Source organism: Trichosurus vulpecula, chromosome 2 (genome assembly GCF_011100635.1).
Source record: "Trichosurus vulpecula isolate mTriVul1 chromosome 2, mTriVul1.pri, whole genome shotgun sequence".
In the NCBI taxonomy this organism is placed as follows: domain Eukaryota; kingdom Metazoa; phylum Chordata; class Mammalia; order Diprotodontia; family Phalangeridae; genus Trichosurus; species Trichosurus vulpecula.
The window spans coordinates 403,950,834-403,971,355 of record NC_050574.1 but is presented as its reverse complement, the minus strand read 5'-3'; positions in this window follow the sequence as shown (position 1 = coordinate 403,971,355).

Below are 20,522 nucleotides of genomic sequence, written 5' to 3'. Positions count from 1 at the left end.
GGACTTCATTCACAAAAATGAGGATTTTTTTTCCAGTTTTCCTGGCAAGATATAAGCATTTGACCCAAATTGTCATGGAAGACACTTCATAAACATTACTTTCAAAAATTGTTCCCTTGCAAACTCATGTTATTTTGTAGCTATATGCCTTGATAGCAAAATGAGCATCTTTTTTGAAATCTAATTTGCCTTCAACATATTTGTGGGCTTTCTTAGGATCACACATTCTGAGGCTTTCAGATGACATTTCAATCTTCATCTGAGGCTCTTAGAAGAAAGAAGGAGGGAGAATCAGATACAGAATAAAGAAAAGAAGTTTCATTAGCTTTTAAGGTTCATTAAGATTTGATTTAGTTTCACAGTTATCTAAAGTTCCTTAGCCTTTCAACATCTTATGTAGATAAGAGTAAATTTGGGAAAATGCATTATATCATATTTATACAGTATAGACCACCAGACTGAAATTTGTTTTTTGACTGTTTATAGCATGAAACCTACACCAATTATACCTTAGTCAGTTTGACAGCTATTATCTATTTAATTAATAGCATATAGCCTAGTTAAATAAGGTCATGATAAAGTTAAATGAAATCTGAATGAGATTTCTTTGACAATTTTTAAAGAACATTTCTTTAATTTGTCCTATCAATTTATCCCATTCAATTAATCATAAGAATCAACAGCTATTCTGATGGGATATGATGACATTCTAGCAATTGTCTTGAAAAGTTAATGTAGAAAATTTGCCATTGATTGATTCATTTTTATAAAGTATAATTTGATATTATAATATATGTTCTAATACTCAAAAGGCATAACAAAAATAAAGGAAACATGTTTTTAAATGGATTTGAAAAATCTAATTACTCTGCTTTGATTTTTATAACATGTATTATTTGAGAATGTACATTTTCACATATGCAATATCAAAATATCTTTGTTTCACTCCATTGGTTGCTGAGAAAGTACAAGAGCATTGTCCATTATCCAGAACCTGGGCCAACATGCCATGGTGAAATTGGCTTACAATGCCAATGAGCTACCCCATGCAACCAAATTTTGACATAATTTTCCATAAGCCCTAATGAACAAGGCTGTGTGCTTTCTACCATGCATCTTAGCATGATGTTTTCAGCCATGTTGTTAAACACTTTCAGTGAGGACCAACACAGCATTAAGGTCAACTACCACACTGACTTTAAAATCTTCAAGCTCTGGGCCTCAGCGGAGCCAAGATGGTGGCTGGTAAGCAGGGACTACAGTGAGCTCCGTACGGAGTCCCTCTAAAAACCTATAAAAAATGGCTCTGAACAAATTCTAGAACAGCAGAACCCACAGAACAGCAGAGGGAAGCAGGGCTCCAGCCCAGGACAGCCTGGATGGTCTCTGGGTGAGGTCTATTCCACATGGAGCTGGGAGCTGGGAGTTGGGAACGGAGTGGAACAGAGCCCAGCCTGAGCAGCGTGGAGCAACCAAACTTGGAGTTGGGAAGATGGGGCCCCTAGCGCCCTGAATATGTGAGCTGCGGCAGTTACCAGACTCCTCGACCCACAAACACCAAAGACTGTGGAGAAGGTTAGTGGGAAAAGCTGCGGGAGTGGAAGGAGTTCGCTGTTCGGCTTCCAGCCCCGGGGGCAGCGGAGGTGGGGCAGCTACAGCTGTTGTTACTTCTGGCTCCAGGCCCATCTGGTGGGAGGAATTAAGTGGCAGATCAGAGCAGGAGTGCAACAGCCTACTGAAGATCTAAGCCCAGTCTGGACTGGGGGTTCTTGGGGAAGGAGTAGTGCGGGTCTGACAGAGCTGGCACTTCCCCCCCAAACGTGGAACATAGAACTTGTCAGTCTATAAGCAGTTATACCCCACTGAAAAACTCAAGGGTCAAGTTAGTTGGTTGGGAATATGGCCAGGCAGTGAAAACGCGCCCAGATTCAATCTCAGACTTTGGATTCTTTCTTTGGTGACAAAGAAGACCAAAACATACAGCCTAAAGAAGACAACAAAGTCATAGAGCCTACAACAAAAGCCTCCAAGAAAAACATTAACTGGCCCCAGGCCATAGAAGAACTCAAAAAGGATTTGGAAAAGCAAGTTAGAGAAGTAGAGGAAAAATTGCAAAGAGAAATGAGAAGGATGCGAGAAAACCATGAAAAACAAGCCAATGACTTGCTAAAGGAGACCCAAAAAAATACTGAAAAATACACTGAAGAAAACAACACCTTAAAAAACAGACTAACTCAAATGGCAAAAGAGCTCCAAAAAGCCAATGAGGAGAAGAATGCCTTGAAAGGCAGAATTAGCCAAATGGAAAAGGAGGTCCAAAAGACCACTGAAGAAAATATGACTTTAAAAATTAGATTGGAGCACGTGGAAGCTAGTGACTTTATGAGAAATCAGGATATTATAAAACAGAACCAGAGGAATGAAAAAATGGAAGACAATGTGAAATATCTCCTTGGAAAAACCACTGACCTGGAAAATAGATCCAGGAGAGATAATTTAAAAATTATTGGACTACCTGAAAGTCATGATCAAAAAAAGAGCCTAGATACCATCTTTCAAGAATTCATCAAGGTGAACTGCCCTGATATTCCAGAGCCACAGGGCAAAATAGAAATTGAAAGAATCCATCGATCGCCTCCTCAAATAGATCCCAAAAAGATATCTCCTAGGAATATTGTCACCAAATTCTAGAGCTCCCAGATTAAGGAGAAAATACTGCAAGCAGCCAGAAAAAAACAATTTGAGTATTGTGGAAACCCAATCAGAATAATCCAAGATCTGGCAGCTTCTACATTAAGAGATCGAAGGGCTTGGAATGCGATATTCCGGAGGTCAATGGAGCTAGGATTAAAACCTAGAATCACCTACCCAGCAAAACTGAGTATCATGTTCCAAGTCAAAATATGGAGTTTCAATAAAATAGAGGACTTTCAAGCTTTCTCAGTGAAAAGGCCAGAACTGAATAGAAAATTTGACTTTCAAACACAAGAATCAAGAAAAGCATGAAAAGGAAATCAAGAAACGGAAATTGCAAGGGACTTACTAAAGTTGAACTGTTTTGTTTACATTCCTACATGGAAAGATGATGTGTATGATTCATGAGACCAAAATATTAGGGTAGTTGAAGGGAATATGTATGTATATATATATATATATATATATATATATATATATATATATATATATATATAAGTGAATGTGTATGTATGTATATATCTATGTGTACATGTATGTATGTGTATGTATGTGTGTATATATATATATATATGTGTGTAAAAGAGAGAGAGCAGATACAGGGTGAGTTGAAGATGAAGGGAAGATATCTAAAAGAAATAAAATGAAATTAAGGGATGAGAGAGCAACATACTGAGAGAGGGAGATAGGGAGAGATAGAATGGGGTGGATTATGTCGCATAAAGGTGGCAAGAGAAAGCAGTTCTGTGGGAGGAGGGGAGAGGGCAGGTGAGGGGGGAATGAGTGAACCTTGCTCTCATCAGATTTGGCCTGAGGGGGAATACCATACATACTCAGCTGGGAATCTTACCCCACAGGAAAGAAGAGGGAGGAAGATAAAAAAAATAAAAGGGGGGGGATGGTGGAGGGGAGGGCAGATGGGGGTGGAGTTAATCAAAACAAACACTTTGGAAAGCGGACAGGGTCAAAGGAGAAAATTCAATAAAGCGGGATGGGTTGGGAAGGAGCAAAATGTAGTTAGCCTTTCACAACATGAGTATTGTGGAAGGGTTATACATAATGATACATGTGTGGCCTAGGTTGAATTGCTCGACTTCTTAGGGAGGGTGGGTGGGAAGGGAAGAGGGGAGAGAATTTGGAACTCAAAGTTTTAAAATCAGATGTTCAAAAACAAAAAAAGTTTTTGCATGCAACTAAAAAATAAGATACACAGGCAATGGGGTGTAGAAATTTATCTTGCCCTACAGGAAAGGAAGGGAAAAGGGGATGAGAGGGGAGGGGGGTGATAGAGGGGAGGGCTGGCTGGGGAACTGGGCAACTAGAATATAAGTCATCTTGGAGTGGGGGGGAGGGTAGAAATGGGGAGAAAATTTGTAATTCAAACTGTTGTGAAAATCAATGCTGAAAACCAAATATGTTAAATAAATAAATTTAAATTTAAAAAAAAAATCTTCAAACTGAGAAGGCTACAAGCCAAGACCAAATTAGAGGGTGTGTCAGTGCATGATTTTCTGTTTGCTCATAATTGTACACTCATTGCAGTCACTGAAGCTGAGATGGAACAAAGTGTAGATCAATTCTCTACTGGTTGTGCTAATTTTGGCCTAACAATTAACACCAAGAAAACACAGATACCATACCATCCATACCTGCACCCATAAGTTATAGCAAATGGAGAAGTTTTGAATGCTGTGGATTAGGTCAATTACATTAGTAGTGTACTTTTCATGGATGTACACATTGATATTGAGGTTGACACATGCATTGCCGGAGATCCCTCATTGCTTCAGAGACTCTGAAGGAAAGTTTGGGAGAAAAGAGGTATTAGACTGCCTGCCAAATAGAAGGTCTACAGAACTGTTGTGCTGGCTTCATTGTTATATGCCTGTGAAACCTGAACAGTCTACCAGCAACTCTGATAGGCTGGTCTCATAGTTTGCATGAAAATCCTACGCTTGTCAAAAAGAATATTATATGGAAAACTCACAGAGGGTACGTGCTCATATAGTAGTCAGAAGAAGCTATGCAAAGACACTCACAAGGTCTCTCTTAAGAACTTTGGAATTGGTTTTATGGCATGTTAGACACTGGCACAAGACCATTCAACATGGCATGCCCACATCAGAGTAAGTCTTGTGCTCTACAATGAAAGCAGAAATGAAGTAACTCAAATGAAACATGAGATACACAAATTTAGAGAATCCACCCCAAATTTTCATGTGAACTATCTTTTCCAAACCTGTGGTAGAGCATTCTTGAGCATATATTGGTCTGATCGGCACACTATAACTTGACTCTAGCATAGTGCTCTGATTTTCATCCTCTTCAAGAACAAAGGACAACATCCAACCATCAAAGATATATTTATATTTACTTCTAGCCAAATTTAGAGAAGTACATGTAGATTTTTTTAGGAATAATTTAAATGAAAATAATATTCAAATTACCTTTTCAGAAGCCCAAGTGAGAGAATGTAGAGAGAGAAGAAAAGAGGACTCAGACAGAGACTTATGGGATATCAATGTTTAGATCAATAGATTTGGATGATTAAATAGAAATGGAAACTGAAAAAAAAGAAGAATATGATGGATAGAAAGATGACCAGGGTAAACCAGAATCCTAGAAAGCATGGGAAGAATGAATATCTAGGAACAAATGGGAACATTTTCAATGACATGAAGGAGAATTTTACAAAATTCAATTGAATTAGCCATTAGTGACCTTTGAAAGAGCAGTGGTAGAATTATGATGGGGTTGAACTGCAAAATTTGACAGGTTTAAGAGTCAGTCTAGAACTATTAGAAGAAATGCATATATATGATTATTTTTTAAAATTGGCAATAAATGGAAAGAAAAGGCAGAGAAATATATTTAGAAGCTTCTATCATCAAGTGAAGGATTTTGGTTATTTATTTCATTCTGTTTTGTTTTACCTTATGTGAAGTTTTATTGATCAGTCATGTCTGACTCTTCATATTCCATTTGGTATGTCCTTGGCTAAGATATTGAAGTGCTTTTTCATTTCTTTCTCCAGCTCATTTTACAGTTGAGGAAACTGAAAGAAACAGATTTAAGTGACTTGCCCAGAGTCACATAGCTAGTAAGTGTCTGAATCCAGATTAGAACTCAGGTCTTCCTGACTCTAGACTCAGAATTTTATCTACTACCTCACCAGCTGATCTGAAGATATGACCTTATTTGTAGCTATTAGAAAAAAAACACAGTTAAAAGAGGAAATTTTAAGATCAAAGAGATTGAGAAAATGATCATTGCGGCAACTTCATGTCTCAAAACGATCGGGATGAGGTTAGATTGAAGAATATTGACAGTAGGAAGAACCATCTTCCACAAAGATTAAAGGAGAGAATGAGTGAAGATGCTCAGATATTTTTGTTTGTTTTTGTTTGGTTGTTTTGCTTTTTCAAAGGAGAGAAATAAGGAAATGAGATCTTGTATAACAGCTTTAAATTAAATTTTGTAGAACTGGGTGTTGTAAACTAAAAATAAAAAATAATAATAATAAATTAAAAAAGAAAGGAGAACTGGTCTGAAGACCAAAAAGTATTCCTGGAGGAGCTCAAGGAGTATTTTAAAAAATAAATTAGAGAGGTTAAAGAAAAAAAATTAAAAAATAAACTTCACTGATGAGAACAATTATTTAAGTTAGTTAATTTAGTTGAAGAGGTTCAGAACCTAACTGGACAGAATGATTCCATAAAAAGTAAAATTAATCAAATTGTAAGGGAGGTACAGAAGCTAAATATAGAAAACAATTCCTTAAAAAAATAGAATTGGATAAGTAGAAGCTAATGTGTCTACTCTTTGATGAACCCAAAGAATCCAGCTTCTGGATTAAGAGTTCACTATTTCACAAAAACTGCTGGGAAAACTGGAAAATAGTATGGCAGAAACTGGACATAGACCAATATCTTACACTGTATATAAAAATAAAGTCAAAATGGGTTAATGATTTAGGAATAAAGGCTGATACTATAAGCAATGTGGAAGAGAAAGGAATATTTTACCTGTCAAGTTTATGGGGAAGGGATGAATTCCTGATTAATCAAGAGATAGAGAATGTTACAAAACGCAAAATGGATAATTTTGATTAAGCTAAATTGAAAAAAACAACTGTACAAACAAAGCCAAAGCAATAAAGATTAGGAGGGAAGCAGAAAATCTGGAGAAAGTTTTTACAACCAGTGTCTCTGATAAAGGCATCATGTCTAAAATATACAGGGGACTGAGTCACATTTAGAGGAATACAAGTTATTTCCCAATTGTGAAATGGTCAAGGGATATGACAGGAAGTTTTCAGAGGAAGAAATTAAAGATATGTATAGTCATATGAAAAAATGTTGTAAATCACTATTGATTAGAGAAATGAAAATCAAAGCAACTCTTATGTACCACATCTATGATGTCAGATTGGTTAACATAACAATACAGGAAAATGATAAATTCTGAAGAGGACATGGGAAAATAGGAACATTGTTATATTGTTGGTGAAGTTGTGAACTGATCCAGCCATTCTGAAGAGCAATTTGGAAGTGTGCCCAAAAGGCTATATAAATGTGCATAACCTTTGACCCAGCAATACTACTATATTGCAAAGGATCAAAAAGTGAGAAATGGACCAGTATGTATAAAAAATATTCAGAGTTGCTCTTTTCGTGGTGGGAAAGAATTGGAAATCAGGGGGATGCCCATCAATTTGGGAATGGCTAAACAAATTCTCTTATATGAATGTAATGGGATACTATTGTGCTATAAGAAATGAAGAATAGATGAACTTCATTATATTCTGGAATGGCCTATATTAACTGGTGCTGAGTGAGGGGAGCAGAACTAGGAGATCATTATACATGATTATAGACAAATGGAATCTCTAAAGACTAATTTTATTAGACTTGCCTTTTCTTATCAATGCAAGGTTCAAAGACAGCTCCAAAATACTCATGATGGAAAAGCTATGCACATCCAGAGAGTGAATTGTGGGGTCTAAATTCAGATTGAAGCAAATTATTTGCTGTCTTTTTTTTAATTCCTTCCTTTTGGTTTCATTTCTTCATTCTCATAATTCATTCCATCGGTTATGATTCTTCTTTACAACTTTATTATTATGTAAATAAGTTTAATGCAAAGGTATATGTAGAAGTGATGTCTAATTACAAGCTATCTTGGGTGGAGGGGGGAGGAGAGGGTGGGAGAGAAACTTTGGCTCTCGAAAACTCGTAGAACCAAATGTTGTAAACTAAAAATAAAAAAATAAAATAAAATAAAGAAAAGAAAGATCAGAGCATGTGGAACTAAACCATACTGGATCAGGAGCAGAAGCAAGCCCTCAGCCTGAATTACCAGCTGTGGTGGCAATCCTCAGGCCTCTTGGTGCTAAATGGGAGTCTGTTGGAACTAGCTGAGACAGAAGCCCAGAGCCTGTGGCAGCAGCAGCACCAGCTACTCCTGGGGCTATCATCCCTTAGCATCCCTTAGTTTGAAACTCACCTTCTTGAACTTCTAGGAGCCATGATGACTCAGTAAACTTGAAAAGGTCTAGTTCCTCCCTTGTATAAACTCAGATAATACTGACCTAGAAGGAGCCTGAAATAGAGGAGCCAGAACTAGGGGTTCAACAGTCTTTTAGCTCAAGAGGGCCTTCTTATGGTAATGGAAGGAGACCAGTGCAGAAATGGAGTCCTCCCAGCAAGGTCCACCTTAGCAGACCAAGAGGACTTCAGGAGACCCAGGGCTGTGAAACCAACAAGTGCTATTCTCAGCACTCCAGGTTTGCCTTTGAAAAGCCTGAGGAATTGGCAGATACCAGCACAGACCTATGGGTGACACCCCTTTTTGATATAGCACAGCTCTAGGGGAAGAAGAGACTTCTGGCAGTCAGACAACCACTCCCCAAGACCTCACAATGTGAATCCCCAGGAAATTCAGAAAGACTCCATTGGGTATCGATCCTTGGCACATGCCAGCCAGCTTCAGGTCAACTGCAACAGTATATAGCTTCTAGCTGACAAACCCCAAGGCCACAGTACACAAAGCCAGTAATCTGGCCCCTTGATTACAACACAATACATTTGGGACCTAGCCCCCTGTGCCTCAGAAGCAGAGATGCACTTAAAAATCCAGGAAAAAGACAATCATCATGATGAAGCAATCTAGAAAAACAAAGACCATTGATTAATCTTGTCTGCGGAGGCAAGAAGAATAAAAATACAAATTCAGAAGAGGACAGCATTGACACCAGATCCATATCTGAAACCTCAAAAAGGAGTATGAACTGGTCTCAAGCCCAAAAAGCTTTTCTGGAAGAACTCAAGGAGGACTTTAAAAGCCAAATAAGAGGTAAAAGAAAAATTCTACAAAAAATCAATGATGAGAAGAAATCTTTAAAAAGTAAAATTGGCAAAATGGTTAAGGAGGTTCAGAATGTATTTTGAGAAAATAACTCTTTAAAAATAAAACTGGCCAAGTGGAAAAGGAGGTACAGAAGCTAAAGGAAGAAAATGATTCTTTAAAATTAGAATTGGGCAAGTAGAAGCTAATGACTGTATGAGGAATCAAGAATCACTCAAACAAAACCAAAAAAAGTGAAAAAAAATTAGAAGAAAACATAAAATTTCTCATTGGAAAAACAACTGACCTGGAAAATAAGTCCAGGAGAGATAATCCAATAATAATTGATCTCTTAGAAAGCCATGATGAATAAAAGAGCCTTGACAGTATTTTCTAAGAATTCATCAAGGAAAATGGCACCAAGGTCCTAGAAGCAGAGGGTAAAATAATCATCAAAAGAATCCACTGATCAACCACTGAAAGAGGTCCCAAATTGAAAACTCCAAGGAGTATTGCAGCCAAATTCCAGAATTATCAGGTCAAGGGGAAAATACTGCAAGAAGGCAGAAAGAAACAACTCAAATATTGCAGAACTACAGTCAAGATCACACAGGATTTTTTCAGTTTTTATATTAAAAGATAAGAGTGATTGGAATATGACATTCTAAAAGACAAACGAATTTGGATTACAACCAAAGATCAACTTCCAAGCAAAACTGAGCATAATTTTTTTCAGGCAAGGAAATGGGCATTCAATGAAATAAGGGAATTCAAGACCTTCCTAATGGAAAGACCAGATCTCAATGGAAAAATTTAATCTTCAAATACAAAACTCAAGAGAGAAAATAAAAAGGTGAATGGGGGGAACTTATTATTCAATACGGGCAAGTTGTTTAATCCTTATATAGGATTATATTGTTTTATATATGCTATATACATGTCAATCTTGAGAATGATACAATTGTTAGGACAATTAAAAGGGATAAACAGACAGAGGTTTTGAGTATAAATTAACTGATGTGATGATAAAAGAAATAATTAAGTGGTGCAAAGGGATTGCTCTGGAAGAAAGGTAAGGATGAGGTAGAAATGGGTAAATTACATCACATGAAGAGGCAAAAAACCACATTATAGCAGAGTGAAAGAATGGAGGGGGAAGAGCAGTGTTTCAGCTTTACTTTCATTGGATTTGGTTAAGGAGGTACTAGTATACTCTGATTAGTATAGAAAAGAAACTTTTCCTACAGTCCATAGGAGAGTAAACAGGAAAAGAAAGTGGGGTTGGTTAGAAGGGAGGGAAGAAATAGTAATGGAAAAAAGGTAAGATCTAGGAGGGGAGTTTATAGGGAGCAAAAATTGAGGAAGGTGGTGGTCAAAAGCAAAACTCTTTTGAGGAGAAGAAGGGAGAAGAATAAAATAAAGCATAAGTGGAAGGGGGAATAGGATGGAGAAAAAGAAACATATAGTAATCACTGCTCTGAATGTGAATGGGATGCACTCTCCTATAAACTAGAAGCAGATAGCAAAATGGATTAAAAGCCAAAATGCTACAATATGTTGTTTACAAGAAACACATTTGAAACAGGAAGATACACACACGGTAAAGGTAAAAGGATGAGGGTAGAATATATTATGCTTCATCTGAAGTAAAAAAAAAAGCAGTAATACCTATCCTAATCCAGGACAAAGGAAATCAAAGGTAGATCTAATTAAGAGATAAGGAAGGAAACTATATCCCGCTGAAAGGCATCATAGACAATGAAATAATATCATTGCTCAACATATAGGCACCAAGTTTTATGGCATACAAATTCTTAGAGAAGAAATTAAAAGGAGTTACAGGAATAAATAGGGGGCAAACTATACTAGTGGGGGACCTTGACCTTCATAGAATTCTGGAGAAAACTGAATAGGTATAAAAAGAAATATATATATGTGTGTGTGTGTGTGTGTGTGTGTGTGTGTGTGTATGTATAAAAATTTATATACACACACAGACACACACACAAAGACACACAAACATATATATATATATATATATATATATATATATATATATATATATATATATATATATGTATATATTTTCCTCAGTAGTACTGGGCACATGCACAAAAAATCACCTTTACTAGGGCATAAAAACCTCACAATCCAGTAAAGAAAGGCAGAAATAGTCAATGGGTCCTTTTCAGATGATGGTAAAATGAAAATTATTTTTTATTAAAGAGAAATGGAAAGATAAACTAAAAACTAATTGGAAATATCCAATGAAGAAGAAATTAAAATAATAATTAGGAATTATTTTGCCCAATTGTATGCCCATGAATGTGACAACCTTAGAGAAATGGCTGGATATTTACAAAGATATAAATTGCCTAAATTAAGTGAAGAAGAAGTAAAATGCTCAAATAACCTCATCTCAGAATACGAAATTGAGCAAACCATCAATGAACTCCCTAGGAAAAAATCTCCAGGGTCAAATGGATTTACAAGTGAGTTCTATAAAAAAATTTAAAGAACAATTAATTCCAGTCCTTTATGGACTGTTTGGGAAAATAGGCAAAAAAAGGGTCCTACCAAATTCTCTTTATGACACAAATATAGTAGTAATTCCTCAACCAGGAAAAGACAAAACAGAGAAAGGAAATTATAGACAGATTTTCCTAATGAATATAGAAGCAAAACATTTAAATTAAATATTAGCAAAAAAGATTACAACAACTTATCATGAGAACATTACACTATGACCCGGTAGGATTTATTAGAGGAATGCAAGGCTGGCTCAGTATTAGGAAAACTATCATCATAATTGATCATATCAACAACAGAACTAGAAGAAACCATATGATTACCTCAATAGCTGCAGAAAAAGCTTTTCAGGAAATACAGCACCCATTCCTATTAAAAACAAACATTAAAAAGCATAGGAATAAATGGAATCTTCCTTAAAAAGATAAGTAGCATCCACCTAATACCTTCAGCAAGCATTATATGAAATGGGGGTAAGCTAGATGCCTTTCCTATAAGAACGGGTGTGAACCAAGATATCTGTTATTACCCCTATTATTCAATTTGGTACTAGAAATGTTAGCTTTCACCATAAGAGAAGAAAAAGAAATTTAAGGAATTAGAATAGGAAAAGGAGAAACTAAATTGTCACCTTTTGCAGATTTTATGATGATTTACTTAGATAATCCTAGAGAATCAAATAAAAAAGTACTTGAAATAATAAACAACATTAGAAAAGTTGTTGGATATAAAATAAACACAAATAAATCCTCAGCATTCCTACAAAATACTAACAAAGACCAAAAGCAAGAGAGAGAAAGAGAAAATCCATTTAAAGTTACTGTACACAATGTAAATTATTCAGAGTCTACTTGCCCAGAAAAACCCAGGACCTGTACGAACACAAATTGCAATACATTTCACATGCAAAAAAAGTCAGATCTAAGTATATGAAAAAAAAAATAAACATCAGTTCCTTGTGGTTATGTCGAACTAATATAACAAAAATGACAATTTTGCACAAATTAATTTACTTAATTAGTGCCGTACCAATCAAGCTACCAATAATTATTTTATAGAGCTAGATAAAATCATAACAACATTCATGTGGAAGAATAAAAGATCTGGAATATCAAGGGAATTAATGAAAAGAAATGCTATTGAAGGAAGCTTAACCATAAAAGATATTAAACTGTATTATAAAACAGCAATCATCAAAACTACTTGGTACTGGCTAAGAAACAGAGTGGTGGATCAGTGGAATAGGTTATGTACACAACATGCAGAAGTCAATGAATATAGTAATCTATTTTTTATAAACCCAAAGAATCTAACTTCTTCGATAATAAGCCATTATGTCCCAAACACTGCTGGCAAAACAGGACAACAGTATGGCAGAAATTGGGCATAGACCAATATCTTGCTCCATATACCAAAATAAAGTCAAAATGGGTTCATGACTTAAATATAAAGGCTGATAATATAAGCAATTTGAGAGAGAAGGAAATAGTTTACCTGTCAGACTTATGGAAAAGGGAAGAATTTATCAATAAACGAGAGACAGAGATTGCTACAAAATGCAAAATGCATAATTTTGATTACCCTAAATTGAAAAGTTTTTGTACAAACTGAGTCAAATTTATAAGAACACAAGTCATTCCCCAATGATAAATGGTCAAAGGATATGAACAGGCAGTTTTCAGAGGAAAAAATTAAATATATCTATAGCCATATGAAAAATGGTCTAAATCACTATTGATTAGAGAAATGTGCATCAAAATAATTTTTCAGTAACATATCTCTCCTTTAAGATTGCCTAACATGACAAAATAGGAAAACAATAAATGCTGTGGAGGATGTGGGAAAATTGGAACACCATTGCATTGTTGGTGGAGTTGTGAACTGAGCCAGCCATTTGAAGAGCAATTTGGAACTATGCCCAAAAGGCATAGTGGGGATAACCTTTGACTCAGCAATACCTCTTCTAGGTCTGTATCCCAAAGGGATCAAACAAGTGGGAAATACACCAGTTTGTATAAAAATATTTATAGCAGCTCTTTTTGTGGGGGCAAAGAATTGGAAATCAAGGTGATGCTCATCAGTAGGTGAATGACCAAACAAATTTTGTTCTATGAATATAATGGAATACTATTGTGCTATAAAAAATGAGGAGCCAATGGACTTCATAAGAATCTAGAGAATCTTATAATATCCTATGATGCATGAAGGGAGGAGAATGAGGAGAACATTATTCACAACCACAGTCACATTGCTTCTGTTATGACGAAGTTTGATGGACTTGCTCTTCTCAACAATGCAAGGTTCTAAGAAAGATGCAAAAGACTCATGATGGAAAAGGTTATCCACATCAAGTGAAAGAATTATGGGATCTGAATGCTGATTAATGCAAATTATTTGCTCACTCTCTTTTTTTCTCTTTTCTTTTCTCTTTTTTTATTTTCTTTTCCTGTCTCTTCTCTTTTCTTTTTGGTTTTTACATCTTTCTCATGGTTCATTTCATTGATTATAATTCTTCTTTTCAACTTGATTATTGGGAAAATACATTTAATGTGAAGGTTTGTGTACAACCTATATCAGATTACATGCCATTTTGGGGAGAAAGGGGGACAAGATGGAGGGGGAGAAAATTTGGAACTTAAAAACTTATGGAACTCAGTGTTGTAAACTAAAAAAAATAAATTAATTTAAAACAGAGAGAAGGCAGTTGGGTAATAAAAAAAATAGAAAAGAGGTTCTTACATATTAGAGCCTGTATCTGAATTACTACTTAACAGATGAGATGATCAGAATACTTTTATTTTGCTCTATTAATGTTTTTTTTCCTAAGAGTTATATATCTTTTGGGGGATGTGTTCTACTTTTTCCCCCTGTTAATTATTGGTCATGTAAATGCAAATTGGAGAAGGAAAAGTTTTAGTACTAACAGCGGAAATTCACTATAAATGATAAGAAGTAGTTTTTAAATATTTTTTTCATATATTCCTATTGATTGCACAGAAAAATGAATAGTCTTGGTCTTTACATCAAATTTTCAAAGAAATATATGGGGAGGATGCCAAAAGGATCAACTATTGAAATTTTTCGGTGATACTCAGAATAAAGAAAAGCTTTATAGGAAATGAATTTAACCACTGCTTTTTAAATCATTAATCTCTCTGTCAGGTTTTAAGAAATGCAAGACATCTAACCAGCTACTGTGGGATTTATGTTCTCTGGATCATAGTTAACTTTGTAGCCTCTCATCTTTAGTTGACGCCATACAAACCACTCATCACTCACTGTCAGAACATTTCTGTTTATTCTCCCCTGTTTCTATAGCAGCAGTATGTTCTAAGGAATAAAAAAAGAATTAAATTTTATTTCTATATGAAACTTGAAAGTAGACACCTTTTTATTTAAAACTACACTAGTCATCATAATAATTTGTATTGTTTAAATGTGGATGAAAAGGCTGAACTATGGCTACTGCCACTTCATTAGGCTTCCTTCACCTGCAAAGTTATAGCAACAACAAAAATGTATGAAATATTTTCTGCTGGGAAGAGAAGAAATCCCATGATGTATGTCTAATCTGAGTCATGGTTCGGAATGGGTTCTGATGACAATTGTCAAAGAGAAATTAGACAGTGGGAAGAAATATGAGGTTGGCTGTGCTCTTTCTTTCTCTCCAATCAGAGTTCTCCTACTGGGAAATCAAGCCATACACTTACTCTACTCTCTTCTTAAATTGGTAACATCAAGAAGGGTGACTTAACTGGTGCTTTACACATCATTAAGATGGAAAAGGTGAACTTTGAAGGGGAGTTTCTTTTTTCCTTCTAGGTGGAATTATAACCAATAAACAAAACAAAACAAAACAAAAATCTTCAGTTATCTCTGATTGTAAGGATTATTTTTTTTTCTTTTTAAAAAAATACTTTTGCTTTATTTTTGTCAGATAGGGCACAGATTAGCCTAAGTTACTTGAAATGCCGTCTCTTGAAGCCATATACAGCAAGCTTAAAAGCACCATAAGACAGATAATTTTGAAAACAAAGCATGTTCTTGCAAGAAGCACCAATATAGAAAAGTAAACTGTAGCACTGCTTATGACTAGCCAAAGATCCATCCATGCATGGTGTTACAGTAAGTTACTCTATAGGTGTCTGTCAAAGAAAAGCCCACTGTGGCCTAACTTGATCTTCTATGGACTTGTATATTAGATCTTAAATTGATAGATTGGTAGGTAGGTAGATAGATAGATAGATAATATTAATTTTTTTAAAAAATTGAGTTCCAAATTCTCTCCCTCCCTCCAGCTCCTCCCACACCCACTGAAAAGGCAACTAATATAATAGCAACTATATATGTGAAGTCATGTAAAAAAAGAATGAAAAATACATTGAAAAACATATGCTTTAATTTGTACTCAGAGTTTATCAGTTCGCCCTCTGGAGGTGGGTCACACTTTTTGTCATGGATTTTAGAATGAATTTGAATTATTGTATTGATCAGAGTACTTAAGTTTTTCATACATGTTCATCATTACAATGTTCTTGTTATGTGTACAATGTTCTTGTTCTGCTCATTTCAATTTTTTTGTTATTGTTCAGCCATTAATTTAAGTCTGAGTCTTCATGACCCATCAGACCATGGCTGATCTACCCTACATTTGATCATTTCAGCTCCCTTTCTTTTATTCCATTCTGTTCCTATTTCCCTATGGGATAAAATAGATTTCTATATACAGCTGAGGGTTTTGCTTGTGTGTGTGTGTGTGTGTGTGTGTGTGTGTGTGCGCGTGTGTGTTTATAGTACATACATGCATACATATATATGTATGAACCTGCATTTACATATATGCATACATATATATAATATATACATATATATAAACTTTATATATATAATATATACATATATAAACTTTATATATATATATGTATGTGCATATATATATATATATATATATATATATATATATATATATATATATATATATAAACTTCCCTAATTGAACAAATTCCCATGAGTGTGGGGTGCAAGCATTGTAATCTCCCTCTTCTGCCACCACTATAATAGCTTTTCCTTTTGTATCTCTTTTCTGTGAGACAATTTTCACCATTTTGCCTCTCCTTTCCCCCTTCTCTGAGTGTATCTCTTTTTTCCTCACAGTATTTTGGATAACGTCCCCAAACCATGTATTCACACCTATGCATTCTGTCTATATAGACTCCTATTTGCTATAAAATTGAAAAAAAGATCCTAGGAACTACATGTATCATCATCACATATGGGAATGTAAATAGTTTAGCTTTATTGAGTTCTTTTCTATTTCTCTTTCATGTTTACCTTAGTATGCTTCTCTTAAGTCTTGTGTTTGAATATTAAATTTTCTATTCAGCCCTCATCTTTTCATAAGAAAGTCTGAAAATTTGTCCATGTGTCAAGTCAAAAAGTAAGTGAAAGATCTTCCCACACATTGAATAGGCTTTAGGTGGGCCCAGCAAAGGGAGGTCTGATTGGCAACAGGCACAGGCCTTTTCACTAAATAGATGTGAGGCCCCAGGGTAGTTAGCAAATTATTTTACTAGTTTGCTAGTTTGTGAGAGGGGTGAAGCCCTCAGGGCCCTAAGGGGAGTTGATGAGAGCATATCTAATAGTATGTGCACTGTGTTCTGGTTAATCAGATGAGGCTAGGGCTATATAAACAGAGAGCCCAAAATTGGGAGCAGCAGCACTGAGAACTGAGAGCAGTGCAATGGAGAGCAGCAGAATTCAGAAGCAGAGAGAGAGACACACACACACACACACAGAGAGAGAGAGAGAGAGAGAGAGAGAGAGAGAGAGAGAGAGAGCTGAACAAGAGAGAGTTGTGGAGATAACGGAAATTGGAGTCAGCAGAGTTTCATGACAGAGTGCTGAGCAGAGTGTTAGGATTAGTTAGTGATCTTTTTTATAGGAAGGCCCTAGCATCTAGGGGAAGCTACACTATGGCTTGGTTCCTTACTATACTTTTTGTTATAATTTCCTTGTTACGGGAGTGAGGTGGGATTATTGGATTTGGTCCTTGGATCTGATCCTCTGGAGTCTAAATAAATGTTAAATAAATGTTATACTTCTACTGCTTTCCACCTAGAGAATTCCTCTTACTTCGAGATTCCAAACCACTCAAGCATATCTTTGGCCCTCTTCATTTTGTCTTACTACTATACCATATTAATAACGTCTGTTTTTCTCCTGAAGGATTATATTTAGTTTTTCTAGTTAGGTTGTACTTGGGTTTTTTCCTGCTCCTTTGCCTTCTGGATTATCTCCTTCCAAGCCCTTCATTTCTTCAGTGTGAAAGCCTCTAAATCTTGTGTTATCCTGCCTTTTACTCTACAATATTAGCATTATTTTTTTTCTGGATGGTTATTAATATGTTTTTTTCTTTGGCCTGTGGGCTCTGGAATATGTCTACAATATCCTTGAATGTTTTCATTTTAGGATGTCTTTCAGGAGCTAACTGTTGGATTCTTTTGATTTTCCATTTTCCTGTGTAATTTTTGAAATATGATGTCTAGTCTCTTTCATCATGGCTTCCAAGTAGTCCAATAATTATTAAATTGTCCCTCCTGTCTCTAGGACAATTGTTTCTCAGATATTTCATATTTCATTTTGTTTTTCATCCTTTTAATTTTGTTTAATTGTTTCTTGATGTCTCATGGGGTCATTAGCTTCCACTTGATGAATTTGAATTATTAAGGAATAATTTTCTTCAGAGAACTTATATACCTATTTCCCTATTTGGCCAATTCTACTTGTTAAAGAATTCTTTTCTGCAACGAATTTCTTTTGTGCCTGTTTTGTTTTTAAAAACTTAATTGTCGAGCCAAGATGGCGGCAGGAAAGCAGGGACCAGCCTGAGCTCCCTGCCGAGCCCCTCCAAAAACCTATAAAAAATGGCTCTGAACCAATTCTAGAACGGCAGAACCCACAGAACAGCAGAGGGAAGCAGGGCACCAGCCCAGGACAGCCTGGATGGTCTCTGGGTGAGGTCTATCCTGCATGGAGCTGGGAGCTGGGAACGGAGTGGAGCAGAGCCCAGCCTGAGCGACTTGGACCATCCAGACCAGAAGTCGGGCGGAGGGGGCCCTAGCGCCCTGATTCAGTGAGCTGCGGCAGTTATGAGACTTCTCAACCCACAAACACCAAAGACTGCTGAGAAGGTTAGTGGGAAAAGCTGCGGGAGTGGAAGGAGTTCGCGGTTCGGCTTCCAGCCCCGGGGGCAGCGGAGGTGGGGCAGCTACGGCTGCTGCTGCTTCCAGCTCCAGGCCCACCTGGTGGGAGGAATTAAGTGGCGGATCAGAGCAGGGGTGCACAGCCTGCCGAAGATCTGAGCCCAGTTCGGGTTGGGGGTCCTTGGGGAAGGAGCAGTGCTGGTGTGGCAGAGCTGGCACCTCCCCCCCAAACGTGGAACATAGAACTCTGTAGTCTACAAGCAGTCATACCCCACTGAAAAACTCAAAGGTCAAGTTAGTTGGCTGGGATTATGGCCAGGCAGCAAAAACGCACCGAGATTCAGTCTCAGACTCTGCATTCTTTCTTTGCTGACAAAGAAGAGCAAAACATACAGACAGAAGAAATTAATAAAGTCAAAGAGCCTACAACAGAAACCTCCAAGAAAAACATGAACTGGTCCCAGGCCATGGAAGAGCTCAAAAAGGATTTGGAAAAGCAAGTTACAGAAGTAGAGGAAAAATTGGGAAGAGAAATGAGAAGGATGCGAGAAAACCATGAAAAACAGGTCAATGACTTGCTAAAGGAGACCCAAAAAAATACTGAAAAATACACTGAAGAAAACAACACCTTAAAAAACAGATTAACTCAAATGGCAAAAGAGCTCCAAAAAGCCAATGAGAAGAATGCCTTGAAAGGCAGAATTAGCCAAATGGAAAAGGAGGTCCAAAAGACCACTGAAGAAAATACTACTTTAAAAATTAGATTGGAGCAAGTGGAAGCTAGTGACTTTATGAGAAACCAGGATATTATAAAACAGAACCAAAGGAATGAAAAAATGGAAGACAATGTGAAATATCTCCTTGGAAAAACCACTGACCTGGAAAATAGATCCAGGAGAGATAATTTAAAAATAATTGGACTACCTGAAAGCCATGATCAAAAAAAGAGCCTAGATATCATCTTTCAAGAAATTATGAAGGAGAACTGCCCTGATATTCTAGAGCCACGGGGCAAAATAGAAATTGAAAGAATCCATCGATCGCCTCCTCAAATAGATCCAAAAAAGAAATCTCCTAGGAATATTGTCGCCAAATTCCAGAGCTCCCAGATCAAGGAGAAAATACTGCAAGCAGCCAGAAAGAAACAATTTGAGTATTGTGGAAACCCAATCAGAATAACCCAGGATCTGGCAGCTTCTACATTAAGAGATTGAAGGGCTTAGAATATGATATTCCGGAGGTCAATGGAGCTAGGATTAAAACCTCGAATCACCTACCCAGGAAAACTGAGTATCATGCTCCAAGTCAAAATATGGAGTTTCAATAAAATAGAGGACTTTCAAGCTTTCTAAGTTAAAAGACCAGAACTGAATAGAAAATTTGACTTTCAAACATAAGAATCAAGAGAAACATGAAAAGGTAATCAAGAAACAGAAATTGCAAGGGACTTACTAAAGTTGAACTGTTTTGTTTACATTCCTACATGGAAAGAGGACATGGATGATTCATGAGACCTCAGTATTAGGGTAGCTGAAGGGAATATGCATATATATGTGTATATATATATATATATATATATATATATATATATATATATATATATGTTTATGTATATATATAAGTGAATGTGTATGTATGTATATATCTATGTGTATATATATGTGTGACAGGGTGAGTTGAAGATGAAGGGAAGATATCTAAAAGAAATAAAATGAAATTAAGGGATGAGAGAGCATCATACTGAGAGAGGGA